This window comes from Chelonia mydas, chromosome 3 (assembly GCF_015237465.2).
Source record: "Chelonia mydas isolate rCheMyd1 chromosome 3, rCheMyd1.pri.v2, whole genome shotgun sequence".
NCBI lineage: Eukaryota > Metazoa > Chordata > Testudines > Cheloniidae > Chelonia > Chelonia mydas.
This window is the reverse complement of record NC_057851.1, coordinates 48,542,813-48,557,805: the sequence shown is the minus strand read 5'-3', so window position 1 is coordinate 48,557,805 and position 14,993 is coordinate 48,542,813.

Below are 14,993 nucleotides of genomic sequence, written 5' to 3'. Positions count from 1 at the left end.
GAGCCACCTAAGGAAATGTGACCTATGCCGAGGCACTCTTCCCCACCTGTACAGCAGTCAGCCCCGGGCTCACAGTGGGACCTGTCGAGTCTAGCGCAACTGGAGGAGGGCCAAGTGGAGAACTTAGACCTTCCCTCCACACCAGAGAAGGTGGCCAGCGATCTCATAGCCCGGACTGGTCTGCACTGTCCCGACCAGCGTGAGACGGCACTGGCCCCGAAGCCTGAGGCGCCGCAGAGACCACTGGTCCAGTCCAAGGGGAAACCAGCTATGACGCGGCATCACTCTCCATCTCCCCGGCACCAATCCCCAGCACCATCGGGCATGGCACCGCCTTGACCACCATGTGTGGACTTCTTGGAGTCCGATTCTGAGGTGGACTCCTATGTGTTGCGAAGGAGCCAGCACTGGGGTCAGCGGCAAGCTCAGAATGTCAGTTTGGTATGGTGCCATGGCCAACGCAATGGCAGGTGCTGGTGCAAATGGCCCTTCTGGACCCCTTGGGTGTACCAGCAGTCCCAGGAGTCTGTGTCCGGGCGCTCCCTCTTGGTCGCATCCAAGGGAAGGGCTGCGTCCAGGACTAGGGACCCTCCTTAGAATCATAGAATCATAGAATATCAGGGTTGGAAGGGACCTCAGGAGGTCATCTAGTACAACCCCCTGCTCAAAGCAGGACCAATCCCCAACTAAATCATCCCAGCCAGGGCTTTCTCAAGCCTGACCTTAAAAACTTCTAAGGAAGGAGATTCCACCACCTTCCTAGGTAACGCATTCCAGTGTTTCACCACCCTTCTAGTGAAAAAGTTTTTCCTAATATCCAACCCAAACCTCCCCCACTGCAACTTGAGACCATTACTCCGTGTTCTTTCATCTGCCACCACTGAGAACAGTCTAGATCCATCCTCTTTGGAACCCCCTTTCAGGTAGTTGAAAGCAGCTATCAAATCCCCCCTCATTCTTCTCTTCCGTAGACTAAACATCCCCAGTTCCCTCAGCCTCTCCTCATAAGTCATGTGTTCCAGTCCCCTAATTATTTTTGTTGCCCTCCGCTGGACGCTTTCCAGTTTTTCCACATCCTTCTTGTAGCGTGGAGCCCAAAACTGGACACAGTACTCTAGATGAGGTCTCACTAATGTCGAATAGAGGGAAATGATCATGTCCCTCAATTTGCTGCAATGCCCCATCTTATACAGCCCAAAATGCAATTGGCCTTCTTGGCAACAATTGCACACTGTTGACTCATATCCAGCATCTCATCTGTAACCCCTAGGTCCTTTTCTGCAGTGCATCTGCCTTGGCTACCGCATCTGACACCGCCACCAGTGCCACGTCTGGTACTGACACAGTGTCTGGCATCGGCAATGGCATCCATGGCCAGTGCCACAGAGGGTGGCTGGCACCAAGTTGGGTGCGACTACAGGCAACCCGGGATACTTTGACTTGTCGGAAGGTCAGGAGGAACCCTCCCTGGCATCATCATCATCTTTACCCAATGAGGCAGTGGCAGGAACCTCTCGGGGCCTCCCCCACTGGACAGCAGAGGCTACCTGGAACTCCTGACATGGGTGACACAGAATCTGGGCATCCAGATGGAGGAGCTCACCAAGGTGTCAGACCCAGTGGTGGACATTTTAGCCCCGGTGAACCCCACCAGGGTGGCACTTCCCCTGATTAAGACTATTCAGGAGAACACTAAGACCTGGTGGCAAACTCCAGCCTCTCTGAGATCCCCACAGCGAAGGGAGTCAAGAGAAAATATTTCATGCCCTCCAAGGGTTATGAGTACATTTTTACACACACTCCACTGGACTCGGTGGTGGTGGCAGCGGACAATGAGTGGGAAAGGCATGGACAGCAGGGGCCTACTCCTTGAGCTAAGGTGTTGGATCTCTTCAGAAGGAAGATATACTCCACCAGAGGGCTCCAGCTTTGCGTTGATCCTTAGCCACTACAATTTTAAATCATGGGACACGATGTCCAAATTTTCGGACCTTGTCCTGGCGGACTCCAAGTCCAAATTCTCAGCCTTTGTGGATGAGGGCAAGGCTATGGCCAGGACATCGCTGCAGGTCACACTGGATTCAGCAGACTCGGCAACGTGATGCGATGTTGCTCCTGGCTGCAGGCCTTGAGCCTCCCTGGGGAGGTCCAACAAATGATACAAGATCTCCCTTTCGACGGAGCCACTCTGTTCTCAGAGAAAACGGACTCAAATCTGCATAGCTTAAAAGACTCTCGAGCCACTCTGAGATCACACGCCCACCACCCAACGTAGACACTTTAGGCCTCAGCCTATGCCCTGGCTGTATCAAGGTCAGCTTCCACAGGATCACAACTGCAGATGGGGCAGAAACCAGAACCGGTGTCACCAGCCTCAACCCCTGAACCACCAGGAGTCTGGATCATTGAGACAACCACCAGGCCCCAGGCAGGCCTTTTGAAGATGTGCCTGGGGGCAACATACCAACCCAAGGATTGGATCCTTGTGCAGTAGGTACGAACCCTCCTATTAGTAGGAGCTGTGGAGGAGGTTCTGCTGGAGCTCAGGGGGCAAGGGGTTCTACTCCCAGTATTTCCTAATACTGAAAGCAAAGGGGGGCCTCGGACCCATCTTGGACCTGCACAACCTCAACAGGTTCATGAAGAAGCTAAAGTTTCAGATACTCTCTTTGGCCACCGTTATCCCATCCCTGGATCCAGGAGATTGGTATGCTGCCCTCGACTTGAAGGACCCGTATTTCCATAATCCCGCCTCACAGGCGCTTCCTAAAATTTGTAGTGGGGGGGCACTCACTACCAATTCACAGTACTTCCATTTGGCCCATCATCGGCATCTTGGGTATTCACCAAATGCATGTCAGTCATGGCCCCCTTCCTGCGGAAGAGGCAAGTTCAGGTATTGCCATACCTCGACGACTGGTTAGTAAAGGGCCATTCCAGGACACAAGTGGATCAACAGGTCAGCTTGATAAGATCCACATTTGACAGACTGGGTCTCCTGTTAAACACACAAAAGTCAACGCTCATCCCCATTCAGAGAATAGAGTTCATAGGGGCAGTGTTAGACTCAAGGCAAGCCAGAACATTCCTACCTCAGTCCCTCTTCCAGGCTATGCACTACATCATACAAGACCTCAGATGGTACCCCATAACCACGGCAAGGAATTGCTTAAAACTCCTGTTCATGATGCAACATGCGAGGCTCAGACTCAGACCTCTCCAGGCCTGGCTAGTGTCTGTGTACCGACTGAGCAGAGACGACCTAGACAATGTAATCACACTTCCACCATGGGTTCTCAAGTTGCTTCAGTGGTGGCTTGATGTGTAGGGGGTCACATTCTTCAAGCCGTGCCCCTCATTGTGTCTGGTCACCGATGCGTCAGCAATGAGGTAGGGAGCGCACCTCAGAGAGCTCAGAACTCAGGGCCTTTGGTCTCCAGCAGAGCTGTTGCTTCACATCAACATCAGGGAGCTGAGAGCAGTTCGTCTGGCATGTCAGACCTTCTGCCCTCATCTGGAGGGCAGATGCGTATCAGTCCTGACGGACAACACAACAGTGATATTTTATATCAACAGACAGGGTGAAGCATGCTCTTCTCCCCTATGTCAGTAAGCCCTCAAGCTCTGGGATTTCTGCATAGCACACTCAATATTCCTGGAGGTCTCCTACCTACCCGGATATCAGAAAGAGCTAGCGGACCATCTCAGCAGGTGTTTTCACAATCACGAGTTGTTCATTCGCCCAGATGTGATAAACAATATCTTCCAACGGTTGGGAGTTCCCCAGATCTACTTGTTTGCCATAAAGGGCAACAGGAAGTGCCTTAAATTCTGCTGTTTCCTGAATCACAGCCCAGGCTTGCTGGCAGATGCATTTCTTCTTCCATGGAAGGACCACCTCTTCTATGTGTTTCCTCCTGTTCTGCTCATTCACAAGGTCCTCCTCAAGATCTGGAGGGATGGGCCTCAGTGATCCTGGTGACACCAGCCTGACCACGACAGAACTGGTACACCATGCTGCTGAAGTTATCGGTGGATACCCCACTCACCCTACCGTTAGTTCCAGACCTCATTTGCTCATCATCAGGGCTGGCTCCAGTACCCCAGTCTCGAGTCTCTCCACCTCACAGCTTCGAAACTGCATGGTTGAATATGCTAGAGCTCACATGCTCAGATCCTGTTAGAGAGGTTCTTCTTGGTAGTAGAAAACCACTGACCAGGGCTACTTACTTAGCCAAGTGGAAGAGATTCTCGAGCTGGTGGTCGCAGAGCCATATCCCTCTGACGTAGTGTTCAATTCCCTTTATCTTGGACTACTTGCTAGAGTCAAAACAACAGGGTTTGTCATTCTTGTCGATATAGGTTCACCTGGCCGCCATCTTAGTTTTTCAGCCAGGCAAGCCTGACCACTCTGTCTTTGCTAGCTTCGCATTCTAGTTTGATGGTGCTCCGTGGGTATCTTTATTAGTCAGTGTTTTATTCACAATTTGTCTTGAAATGAATTTTTCAGTTTGCCTATTCAGCTGGCTAAACTAAAATAATAGACCAATTAGGCTAGAAGGAACAGGACTGTGTAAGTAATTCATCTAGTCCAGTGGTTCCCAAACTTGTTCTGCTGTTTGTGCAGGGAAAGCCCCTGCCAGGCTGGGCCGGTTTGTTTACCTGCCGCGTCCGCAGGTTTGGCCGATTGCGGCTCCCAGCGGTTCGCTGCTCCAGGCCAGTAGGAGCTGCTGGAAGCGGTGGGGGCCAAGGGACATACTGGCCGCCACTTCCAGTAGCTCCCATTGGCCTGGAGCAGTGAACAGTGGCCACTGGGAGCTGCGATCGGCTGAACCTGTGGACGCGGCAGGGAAACAAACCGGCCTGGCAGGGGCTTTCCCTGCACAAGCTGCGGAACAAGTTTGGGAACCACTGATCTAGTCCATCCCTGCTATTAGACACTCCTGCAAACAAAGAGGTACCATGCAGTAGACACCATATGCAGTAAACTTGTATTCTAAAGTTCTTAAAAGGCTCATGGAAAATCAGAACTTGGATTCCTAAACTATTTTCATTTATCAGACCCTCACAATTTTTGTCCACTTTCCAGGTATCCTCTTGAGATGTTACACAATGGCCACTAAATCTTCCTGGTGAGGGAAAATGAATGAGTCTCCTTGGAAGTACTACTGTTACCCGGGGTTCTTTCAACCCAAAGCTCTTGGTAACTTTTACTCTGTGCGAGGTGGTGTCAGGAAATAAATATGGGGAGACACGGCCCTCCAACCGATAGATGGCTGGCACAAACAGGACAACACAAGAGTGCTTTCACTTAAAGCTAAACTTTAATTAGTCTCAAGCACTTATACACACGTCCGCAACAGGTTAGTAAAACACCCCCAACCCTTGATAATTACCAAAGCTGAGTGTGGTTCTCGGGTGGCACAGCAGCAGCCCATCTGCCGGTGGGGAACACAAGATGCATCCAGAGGGAGAGTTCAGTTCTGAAGAGTCCCACCAGCTCAAACTTTTCCCCCTTATTTATACATTAGTAATAAAATGACAGGTCTCTTAAAGCAGACTTGTTAAGTAAGCAGTTTCAATGATCAAGCAAGAGGTTCCTTCTGATTATCGATTAACCAGGAGTGGGTTTTTCCAGAGTTTGCAGCCTTGAGGCCCCAATAGACATTCCTGGGGCATATCCTGCTCTTCTAAAACGCATGTATCAGCAACTTCAACACAATTCTTATCAGGAAGGACGCGGGGTCAAGCTGCCCCTTCTGTGGCACCCAACACCCCCCGCCCCCCGCCTTGGTTATACTGAGACTGTTGAATGGCCAATTTACAGCCTGCTGACTTGGCTGCTTTTAGCAATAAGCCATAGTGGTTTCAGGCACTTTACTGGTTTGCCAAAGTCTCCCTGTACAGTTTCCCCTCCTTAAAGGTCACCTTTCACACAAGAAGGCCCTTACATGATCGCTGTCACACCATTTCTGGATGCACCTGAGTTGAGATCCAACAAAAGCTCAAGGCTCTCAGCCAAGACCGAGCAAATTATCTTCTTCTTGGCATCCCATACTTGGCACACTAGCATAGCAATTGACAAGCGATCGCCTTAGCCTCCTTTCCCAGTTGAGGGAGGGGCGACAAGCTTGATATGTTCCTTACCCGGGGGTACGAGTGCCGGTGGCAGTAACCTCTGACTCATCTGTCGGGGGACTTGCAATTGCCAAATTTTGCGCCATATCCAGCATGTCATCAGGCTGGTAACAAAAACCACTACTATTTGGCACCCTAAGATTACTATGATGGGGTGTAGGGCCAAATTCAGGATGCCTGTGCCAGTGGGGAACCATCCCAATAACACTTCCCACCAGTGGTGTGGCAGGTCCTGGCCAATTCTTGCAAATACTCATTTAATTTCATTGGCATTATGATGCACAGTAACCATGACTCTGTGCCCTTCCTGTTTTGCAGTATGTAACTGGTTCTGTAAATCAGGGTGTATAAGCAATGTTTGTAAAGCAGTTAAATCCATTCCAAGGGGCACAGGTTTTACAATAGAATACAAAGTATAAGACACTTTTAACTGACGATATTTAAATTTGGATACATGAAATTTGAAATCACAACCCTAATTGCTATAATATGACAGAAACATTTATAACATAACTTCATTTGTCTGCCAATACCTCTATGTTAGTAGCATCCAGCATACCAGCTTCTAATCCAGTTCCACCCAAAGCAGTTCAATACATTTCTTGGGAGCCTTTTCTTTAGGTTACCCACCCCTCCTGGCTGCCAGGCAAAATCCAATAGCCTTCAGTAGTTCACATTGAGATAGTATTAGGGCAGCTATAACATCACTGGGCCTTTCTTTCCTTATATCCAATGTCATACAACACCCAGGTGCATTCACCTGGGCTCGCATGCTGGAAGCTGACTAAGAAATAATAACAGGTTTCAGAGTAACAGCTGTGTTAGTCTGTATTCGCAAAAAGAAAAGGAGTACTTGTGGCACCTTAGAGACTAACCAATTTATTTGAGCATAAGCTTTCGTGAGCTGAACTGTAGCTCACGCAAGCTTATGCTCAAATAAATTGGTTAGTCTCTAAGGTGCCACAAGTACTCCTTTTCTTTTTAAGAAATAATAATTGGCAAGTCTTATTCTTTTAGTAACCAATGTTTTTACATACCCTTTTTTCCCTTGGTAATTTCACTTTGTGCTTTAAAAACTTTTTATGTCCATCATTTTATTCCCAGCAACAGATACACCTTGTGTCTCATGCATATTTTGCTTTTAAATGTGCCTTTACCACCTAAGGATGTTTCCCTGTTAACAGACTGGCATTTCTGAAATACAGTTAAAATGCTTGTTAATCCTTTTCTGCGTAATGTAGTATTTCCCTTTTTGTAACACAATACACAACAATGCTAGCAACAAGACAAACAACACAACACAAAACTTAAAACACAAAACACAATCTTTGTCGCGACAGTAGATCCATGGTATTCTGGATTGCTCTTTAGCTGGTACCAGCTTTTCCTGATTCTCTGAAAGACAAAAAGAACATGTTTCTTCCCCTTTTGGGGTGACAGATTATTGCTTAAAATATCCATTTCTTTCACAAATATCCTTGCTGACTGAATCATAGACTTTAAGGGACCATTATGATCATCTAGTCTGAACTCTTGCACAACGCAGGCCACAGAATCACACCCACCCACTCCTGTAACAAACCCCTAACCTATGTCTGATCTATTGAAGTTCTCAAATCATGGTTTAAAGACTTTAATATTAACATCAAATCTATTTAAAACTTCATATTTCAGCACTGCACACACACACAAAAAGAATATTTTTCCTACTTAGGGTTAACCTATCCCTCTCTTATTTTTAGGTTTGACTTCTTTTTCCACCTTCCTCTATCAGTAAGGTAATTTGCATTTTCACAGACTCTTTCTGGCTTGCTTTTGGATCCAAAGCCATCAGCAGCTCAGAGACCCTCTCTTAAAAGGGGACACAATCAACTTCCACCTGAGTTTTGATTTCTTTTCACTTTCAACTTCTGCTTCCAAAATACACAGTGATCTGAAAAAGAAAACACAACCTACTGTGGCTCCCTTTAGAGCCTTAATAGGATTTTAGTTAAGTAGCATGTTTTGTTTGCATTTCTTTTACCCCTTCTACAATATACACTGCACATGTCCTGGGAAAAATGCACATTCCTTTCATAGTTTAACTTCTATAACATTATATTAGCCATATCAATTTTTACATAAGGTGTAACAGTTTCTTTTTTGCTCACACAGAGTTTTCATGTACCTTTATCAAAATGACAGTCTGATTACTCAGAGCCACCTTAAGGCTCAGTGTTTCTAATGTTGCTTCTTTTTTGTGTACATCTCACCCCTGCTGTTGCTCCAGAGGAGCAGTGTCTTTTTTAACTTCTTATACTACAGCTCTTATCTGCTATTTTGTTACCCCAAAAAAAGGATCCAGAATTTCTCCCCATTCTCCTGGGTTTGACAGCCCTGTTGCAGCCAGGGCTTTGGTCTTTAAAAAAAATATTGAACTGTATAAAGCATTGAGGTACCTTAAGGGTTAAATGCTAAATACCAAAGCCAAACAACACTAGTCACCTTTGTCTGGCAAAAAAGTGTTTCTCAGTTTTGCAACTTTGAAAGAAAGATTCAGATGGCTTTTTAGTGGTGCTATTTAAAAGCAAACCAAACCAAAAACCAATTTATCTTAAACCCACAAAACAGAGTTTCACAAGCCAGAAGCACTGGCCTTGGTCCCAAACACTCCACACACTTACACAATATATCTATACACACACACAGATACAAGCATACTCTTCTGCTTCACATCCCTTACACTGCTTTAATTTTTACACAGCTGTACATAGATTACATTGGTATATATCTGGGGTCAGGTAAGTTCCAGTAGAAACCCCTTTATGTTCTTTTGGCAAATTGACTAAATTGTTCAGTCAAATGATTCAAAGCAGATTGTCTTTTTGCCTGGCTTATTTACAAACATTCCTTTGGAAAAGGGCCCATTTTTCCTTCAGAATGGCTGCAAAGAAACTAAGAATTCTTTTTCTATAACACTTTTTCTGTTAACATTTGTACAAGGTTCAACTGCTTAATTCCCTTCAGCCTCTGCACAGTTAATTTCTCACTCTGTATCTGTTACCTGCCTGCTTGTCTGGTCCTGATCCTGATCCTGCTTTCCTCCCTGAACCACCCCCTCCCATGGGCACAAGCTTTGTCCCACTAACCATTTAGCAAGGAGGGTGGGCTCCTCAACTAGCCTCCACCCCTCCTGGTCCCTTTTCTTTGTTCCCTTTCTCTCTTGTTGCTCTGGGGTGGTCATTCCGCCAGAAGGCACAGGTACTTTGCTATTGTTTACTGTGTTAGACTCTATCAGTTCAGTCCAAAAGCCCTTAGGCTGCCTGCAGTGTCTTCATTGAATTTGTTACCAGCACAAAATTCTCTCTGTTACTCACACATTCAAGGGCACCCATCTTTACCCAGTTCCTAGGGCTCCAGGCAAAAAGCTAACTTTACCCCTCCGTGGGCTCTGGTCTCTACTCCTCCATGGGCTCCGGGCAAGTACCCATTCCCTGTGGACTCAGGGCTTAATCTTTTGCGGGTTTATGGGGTCTTTTACCAGTGAAAGAGCCTTACACAGTAATATACTACATAACCTCCATTTCTTAACAATCACCATAACAGAATGCACACACATACAGTGTTCACCACTCCCAATAAGACAGATGGACTTTTCCTGATGGCCAGTCAGAATCAGGTCCATCTGGGGGACTCCATTTTCTGCATGGTGTCATTGGCAGAGTGTTAAGGTCTGGCAGCTCTGATCTTTGGGGCTGTGTCCTGGAGTTGTCTCTGGACATAATTTCTCCACTCAAGCAGGCAATCAGCCTGAGTTCTGAGTACCAGTAACGGAATGTATCTGTAAATTAACTTGCAAACTGTGACACGGGAATTTGTAGGGAGCGACCCCACCCTGCCATCTTTTACCTCCTATTGCAGTGGACAAACTACAAACTGTTTGTACCATCCATCTCCTTTCTCTCCACCAATCCTCTGTTACCCGGGGTTCTTTCAACCCAAAGCTCTTGGTAACTTTTACTCTGTGCGAGGTGCTGTCAGGAAATAAATCAGGGGAGACATGGCCCTCCGACTGATAGATGGCTGGTACGAACAGGACAACACAAGAGTGCTTTCACTTAAAGCTAAACTTTACTTAGTCTCAAGCACTTATACACACGTCCACAACAGGTTAGTAAAACACTCCCAACCCTTGATAATTACCAAAGCTGAGTGTGGTTCTCGGGTGGCACAGCGGCAGCCCACTAAAACTGGTCAATCACTGCTTAGAAATATATATGCATATATGTGTTCTGCAATCTATTCCATAACTGCTCTATCAGAGGCAGGACTTACAGTAACACTGTTCAGCACTGGCTGTGCTCCTCATTCTGTAAGCTGAAAAGGCAGGGAGCTGCTAAATCATGGCCAGGCATAAGAAATATAGAATTCTCTTTGTATTTATTATACCTGTGTCCTATCCTTCCTATGTTGGCAGAAACACTGCCCTTTACTCCACAACTCAAAGGGGAGAGTATGCTGCTTTCAAAGTACTCTTGGCATCTAAGGACTTGGAATTAGGAGAATGGCACTTAAAATGCTATAGACATGTTTATTGCTTATGGAATGCAAGCTGTAGGCCTTTGGTGGTGAAGTGGGCCTAGAAAAAGTATGTGTGTGTGTGTTGGGGGGAGGTGGAACAGTGGCATAAACTGCCCACAGTTATGCTGCTGGAGTCTCACAGCAAGCTGGTTCAGCCCAGGAAGTGGAAGAGTGTGACAGAGAGGCCCAATGATAGCTCACTATTCTGTCAGCAATTTGTGAGGCCGGACATACTCATTACACCTCCCATTCTGTTTTCATTATATAGACCCAAACGGTGGCACGCAATATATCACTGGAAAACTAACAACTCACTGATCATTAATATCCCCATGTGATGTTTGTATGGGATATGTACAAAGAGTTATAAATATATGCTAGAATTATGTTCTTAAAAAGTGTTTGGCAAGCAGTTCATAAGAACAGTCTGCCTTACATAAAGGAAGGTATATTAGCTTATCTCACCAGCCTGGTCATCAAACAGAGACAATGAAGGTATATTTACATAAAAGGTAAACTAAGCCATCCAACTAGCTAGTGGGGCTAGTTAACTGTCAAGACAGGGTCGGGGCAGACTGCAAAAATGAACAGCACAGCTCCCTTGTGACACAGCAAACTGAGCCCACAGGCAGGCTTCTTGCCTCTTGAAGCAAAGTCAATGAACTTTTGGAAGATAAAAGAAGAAAAAGCTATTTTAGCATCCATCACTTGAGGGGTTAAAGGGGCCAGTGCTCCGGAAATCACAGCATGTTGGATCTTTCAACCAAGGAAGTTGAGGTCTCTGGGAACTGAATATAGTGAGGCAAAGATTGTAATTTGCTGAAATTAAATTTGTCTTAGAAGCGTGTTATTTTTGTTGCATGTAACCATGTCTACCATGTCTATTTTTATACTTGGTATCACTTAAGCCTATGACCTTTCATTTACTAAACTTGTTTCTTCTACTATAAACCAATTGAGTGCTTTGACTGAAATAAAAGTATTTATCAAAACCCAGTTAAATTAATGAGCTGCTGTTTACTGACCCTTTAAAGGAGCAAACAACTTCTGTGAGTGTTCCCTGAGAGAGCTGGACATCACAGGGCAGAAGTTTGGTGAAATTTGGGATTGGGTGGGGCAGGGTGTTAAGGTTACCCTGCAAAAAGTTACTGAGCAGTGGCAGGCAGGATTGTGACGTGCATGCTTGTAGGCTCGCTGTTAGCGATTCAGGACTTCTGCACAGCACTAGAGGGAGGAAACAGCAGCCAGGAAGGGTTCATACTTTCATTATGTTTATTTCACTTAAGTAAAAATCAAAAGTCTTTTGGACACTTACCTATTATGACATAGGGTTTAGTCTACTTTTATTGCATGGATCTGTTTGAATTAAAGATCTCCCTTCTAAGGTATAATTTTTACTGAGAAGGCAAGAGAAACAATGCTCTCTTCGCATTTATTCATTTCTACGGAGGAGTATAGGCTAAAGTGCAAGTATCCTACATTTGGAATTTTTCCTTCTCCCTCTCTCTTCTCTCTTCCTTCAGGTCATGAATGTTGTTTTCAATCTGTCTTTCTTCTGAAACGGAAAAAGCAGAGCATGCTCCATATCTGCAGGGATATGTTCCTTATTCTGACCTGGTCTACATATTAAGGAAATTTGCATCTACAGCTCTGTCTACATTGGCAGCAGAGCGTATGGTACTCACAGCTACATAACCACAGTGAAAAGCAGGTTGCATCTACACTGCAACGTGTAGCTACGCGTGGCTGTGAAAGGCTCTCGTGTGGGGAAAGAAGGGCTCTGGCAGCACCAGGGAGCTGCCAGAGGCTTTCCCTGCTACCAGAGGCCTATGGTGGGGAAAGGCTCTTGCAGCAGGCACTAGACTGCTAAAAATAACAATGTAGACATGGGAGGCACTACTTGGGCACATAAAAGAGCTATGTAGGGTATACAATCTAACATTCTGGCATGCCTGTACCCTACTTTCCTACATAATGCCTCACCAGCTACACTGCTTTTTGTATCTATGCTAGGGGTCATGCAATATGTACTCTACATGCCACTTTATCATTAACAGCCTTTATCATTAACAGCAGCACAACCCCCTCTTATAAATCTGCTTCACTTGCAGAAAAAGACAGTTACCTTTTCCATAACTGGTGTTCTCCGAGATGCTCACGTTGCTCATGTCCATTCCACAATAGGTGTGCATGCTCACCGTGTGCATTGGTGCCAGAAGTTTTTCCCTTAGCAGTACCGGTAGCGGAGCGCCCCTAGCGACCCCTGGAGTGGGGCTGCCATGGCACAGTATAAGGGGCACCGCGCGCTCCCCCCACCCTCAGTTCTTTCTTTACAGACAACTCGGACAGTGTGGAAGGAGGGTGGGATGTGGAATGGACATGAGCAACACATCTCGAAGAACACCAGTAACGGAAAAGCTAACTGTCTTGTCTTCTTTGAGTGATTGCTCATGTGCAGTCCACAATAGGTAATTCCAAACTGTATCCGTGGGAGGTGGGTAGGAATTCACAGACACTCGGGAAGGAGCACAGCCCTGCCGAACCCGGCGTCATCCCTGGTTTGGGAGACGGTCGCATAATGCGAGATGAATGTGAGAACTGATGACCATGTGGCAGCCCTACAGATGTCCTGAATAGGGACATGGGCCAGAAAGGCAGCTGACGAGGCTTGCGCCCTAGTTGAGTGTGCCCTCACAATCGGTGGCAGGGGGAACTCCCGCCAGGTCGTAACAAGTACGGATACACAAGGTGATCCAGTTGGAGAGCCGCTGAGTGGAGATTGGCCGGCCTCTCATGTGTTCGGCTGAGGTGATGAACAGTTGCGAAGACTTCCTGAACGGTTTTGTACATTCCAGGTAAAAGGCCAGAGCCTGTCTCAAATCCAGCATGGGGAGGCGGTGCTCCTCGCTGGACACATGGAATTTGGGACAGAGCACCGGCAGGAAAATGTCCTGGCCCATATGGTAGATGGGAGGAATGAAGGATGTGGTCAGAACTGGACCTTACCCTTATGGAACACTGTGTATGGGGATTCAGCGGTCAGGGCCTGGGGCTCCGAGACTTGTCTAGTGGACGTGATCGCCACCAGGAAGGCCACCTTCCACAAGAGGTGTGACCAGGAGCATGTAGCTAGCGGTTCAAATGGAGGGCCAGTTAACCTGGCCAGCACCAAGTTCAGGTCCCACTACGGGACTGGGGGCCTAACTTATGGGAAGAGGCGATCCAAACCTTTAAGGAATCAGCCAGTCAGGACATGAGAGAATATCATGTGACCCTGCACTGGCAGGTGGAAGGCCCATAGAGCTGCCAAGTGCACCTTGACAGATGAGGGTGCTAGGCCCTGGGCTCTAAGATGAAGGAGGTAGTCTAGTATAAGCTGGATTGGAGCAGCCACAGGCAAGACGCCCCGATCAGTGGCCAACCGGAAGAACAGAGACCATTTTGCCAGGTAGGCCTGATGCGCGGAGGGCCTCCTGCTCTCCAGAAGGACGTGCTGAACCCCTTCCAAGCAAGTCCTCTCCTCCCGGCCTAACCATTGAGCAGCCATGCCGTGATGTTGAGTGCTGCTAGGTTGGGGTGGAGGAGGCTATCTTGGTCCTGGGAGAGCAGGTCTGGGCACGATGGCAACAGCCACGGCGTGGTGACTGCCAGCCTCGTGAGAGTCCTGTACCAATGTTGCCTGGGCCATGTCGGGGCGATCAGGAGGACCAGGCCCTGTCCGTCTTTATCTTTTCCAAGACCTTGCCGATCAGTGGAATCGGGGGAAAGGCATAGAAAAGTTGGCCCGACCAGGATAGTAAGACGACGTTGGAGATCGCACCCATGCCCAACCCTCCCCTGGAGCAGAAGCGGGTACACCAGTAGTTCTGCCGGGTTGCGAAGAGGTCTACTTGGGGAGCGCCCCAAGTTTGAAAAATCCTGTGCACCACCTCTGGGTGCAGCAACCAATTGTGCTGAGAGGAGAAGTCCTGGCTCAGCTGATCCACCTGAGAGTTCTAGACGCCCAGTAAGTGGTGGACTTCCAGGTAATTATTGTGGGCTATACAGAAGTCCCACGGTCTGAGGGCTTCCTGGCAGAGGGCTGAGGAATGGGCCACGCCTTGCCTGTTGATGTCAGCCAGAACTTTGCAGGTGTGCAGCCTTTCCACACCACCAAAGCATCAGAGACAGGTGAGGAAGTTGGAGTAGGCAATGAGGATAGTCAGTTCAGAGGGAGCAGAGAACAGAAGGGGTAAGGAAGAAAGTTACCAACCAATCTCTCTCAAACCTCTCAGAATTTCGCAACCCTGAAACCG